The sequence below is a fragment of the Lactuca saligna genome, chromosome 6 (genome assembly GCF_052625555.1).
Source record: "Lactuca saligna cultivar CGN05327 chromosome 6, ASM5262555v1, whole genome shotgun sequence".
In the NCBI taxonomy this organism is placed as follows: domain Eukaryota; kingdom Viridiplantae; phylum Streptophyta; class Magnoliopsida; order Asterales; family Asteraceae; genus Lactuca; species Lactuca saligna.
This window is the reverse complement of record NC_136422.1, coordinates 153,447,619-153,450,816: the sequence shown is the minus strand read 5'-3', so window position 1 is coordinate 153,450,816 and position 3,198 is coordinate 153,447,619. Positions and strand designations below refer to the sequence as shown.

The window sequence follows — 3,198 nt, the reverse complement described above, 5'->3', positions numbered from 1 at the left end:
ATTCACGTCGTGAGTTCGTAACCACAGGAGGCCGAATCTTCACAATCGGGGAAAATCCAGTCAACATATCCCTGGGTTTTACTCCTATACCACTTCCAAACACTTAGCATGAACATTCCAAGGTTATTTACGAACTGTAAAGAATTAATTTCATCATTTAACAAACCCTAACCCTAAGTTCCTCTACTAGAACCAAAAATTAAACGTAATAGTCAAGAATTAGTACCTTTGTTGGAAGTATTACGTAAGCACAATGGTAATTAGTAGGATTGTCGGCTAAATTCGCAGCAATGGGGACCAAGGGGGACCAATTTTTGTTTCCACTTCGTGAATAATAAACAAATGAGAGGGTTTTCTGGTTTCCAGGGACTTAATATGTGGTCCCGTACTTGTAAAAGTTCACATCGTGAATTATATACAATTCACGTCGTGAGTAGTGGTTGGGCTTAAGTTTGGGCCATGTACTCACGGACTGGTCTTGGGCTTGCTAGTCTAATGCGTTAAGCCTTATCATGGATTATGTGTCCGGTTTATTCACAATTCACGTCGTGAATTGCTAACTATTCACGTCGTGAATTGTCTGGATAATTAAATTTTTCTGAGTTTGAACTAAGTTCTTAATTACTACTACTTCCGTTTTAAGGTCCCCACATTTTGTTCTAATAGAGTTGGATGACTCGATCTAAGTTTTCAAAACTAAAATGCAAAAAGAAAGAGAAAAGTTTTAAACCAAACTCGGGTTGCCTCCCGAGAAGCGCTTCTTTTTCTTGGAGTCTTGAGCTGGACTCCGTGCCTCCTACGTTGAGTCTTCGGAAGAGTCCTCCACCAAGATCTTCTGCTCCTTGAACCGCCTTTTGTAAGCTTGAACTCTCCTTTTATACACCTTCTTTGAATTCTCCTTTTTAGCTTTTCCCTTTTCTTCAAGCTTGCGTTTTGTGCCCTTGGTTTCCTCCTCGTACATTATGTCATTCTCTTCTGCTTTCACCACCGGCCTTGTTACTCTTGAAGTAACCTCCTCTTCATCACTTGTTATTTCCTCATCATCTTTGCTTACCCAAGAAGGCGGGCTCTTGTAAGCTATGACTTCAATCCAATATGGAACAGATGCCTTTGGTTTTGTCATTTTGACTTGATGAACTACTTTTATCTCTTCTTCCATAAGCTTTTCCAATTCTTCTAGTTCATTCTCTTCATTAATTGTGAACACCTCTTCTTTATTTTCTTGAAAGTCATCCTTTATCCCAAAGACTTCTTGTTCATCTCCAACCCTCAAAGTTAGCTTCGACTCGCGGATATCAACAAGGGCACCAGCAGTGTTGAGCAATGGCCGACCTAGGATTATCGGAACATCTGGATCTTCTTTCATGTCCAAGACTACAAAGTCTATTGGAAAAATAAATTTTCCAATTCTCACCAAAATATCCTCCACTATGCCTCGGGGTTGTGTCACCGAACGGTTCGCCATGTGAATCTTCATTTTTGTAGCCTTCATCTTCTGAATCTCCAATTTTTGATAAAATGAAAAAGGTATTAGATTAATGCTATCCCCAGAATCGGCTAAAGCATTAACCTTCATTTTATTCCCAAACTCGCATGGAAGAGTGAGGCGTCCAGGATCCCCCATCTTTTCTGGTATCTCTCCCAACACAACTTTTGAAGTTTGTTCACTTAAAATCACTGTAGACTGCTTCTTTAATTGCCTTCGAGTGTCTATCAAGTCTTGCAGTAATTTCTGGTTCTTGGGAGCTTTGGATAAGGACTCGACAAAGGGGGTATTAATCGGGATCCCCTTCACATGCTTGACAAACTCTCTATGCTCTCTCCAGTGGACTAAGGGTGGATTGGGAAGGAAAAGGCAAATTCGGCTCATAAACCGAACTATCTGCAGAATTTTTCTATTCATGAAGGGCCCACATCGTGAACATATAAGGTTCACGTCGTGATCTCTGGAACTCAGCAGCTTCATGATTTTCGATCTTGATCTTCTTCTTCTTTTGATCGGGCGTTCGTGGTTCTTCGTCCAATGCTTCCAGGAACTTCTAGATAGCTTCTTCTTCGGTGTCTATGGCCATTACATGAGATTGGTTTTGTACTTCGGGACTCTTCGGGGACAATTTTTCATGAACTAGGGTTGCTAGTTGACCAAATTGTACTTCAAGGTTATGGATGGAGGCTTGCTGATTCTTTATCAAAGTTTGTTGTTCCAGAATAGCAGAATCCGTGGCCTCGTGTCGCTTTTCCGATGCTTCCATAAATTTCATTAAAACGGTCTCTAGGTCGGGTTTCTTCTTGGTTGGTAGCTGCTCCTTTTGATAGAGGCCTCGACCTGTCTGCCTATACTTCTCTTCTTTTTGCTTCTTATATTCTTCATATGGCAGCCACTCCTTCTTCGGTTTCCTCCAGTCCTCTTCAAACTTATCCCCATTAGAGTAGCACACTTGAGCTTTTCTGTTCCCAAATTCATCCACGTTGCAGTCCTTGGTCAAGTGTAGACCATTGCATCGCTCGCACCCCACTCTTATGGCGTGTATCGACTGGTCCATTTGTGTTATCCTGTGATCCATGTATTCAGCATGGCCATGACAGCTGCAATTTCTTCAGTTTGGGCTCCTCCACCGCCTTTTCTTCCATCCTGCCTCGGGTTATGGTATTTGCGGGAGTGTTTCGCGAATTTTTCAATTAGCTCCTTGACCTCCCTTGGATTTTTCCTTGTCAACGGTCCTTGAGAATCAAGGAGTTGTCTTGTCATCACATTGACCCCATCATAAAAGATTGACATCTCTTGCTGCACATTTAGGTCATGTTGCGGGCAGTTTCTGAGTAAGCCCTTGTACCGCTCCCATGCTTCGTACAGTGACTCCCCCGGCTGTTGCTCAAAGTTGGCTATTGCCTTCTTGAGTTTGGCTATCTTGGATGGTGGGCAAAACTGGTCTAGGAATTGCTCACGCATTTGAGCCCAAGTGGTGATTGTACCCGGTGGGAGTGCTTTTAACCACTCCTTAGCAGCTCCTTTGAAAGTGACGGGCAGCATCCTAAGCAAGACTGTGTTCCTGTTGACATTTGGGACATTGAAGTAATCTGCAATGTCATTGACTTCATCTAGATGCTTAAAAGCATCCTCATGGTCTTTCCCGAAAAATGGGATGTCCTTCAGCGCAATCAATATGTGTCCCTTCAGCTCGAATGTGGCATTGGCAG

The 3,198-nt window shown here is 42.6% G+C and overlaps 1 non-coding gene across 1 annotated transcript; it reads left to right on the top strand.

Moving 5' to 3' along the window:
* The first annotated feature begins 2,795 nt into the window (after positions 1–2,795).
* Positions 2,796–2,902, top strand: LOC145003566 (small nucleolar RNA R71). Its single transcript, XR_013662022.1, has one exon. It is a non-coding gene; the product is annotated as a small nucleolar RNA R71 (small nucleolar RNA).
* The last annotated feature ends 296 nt before the right edge of the window (positions 2,903–3,198 follow it).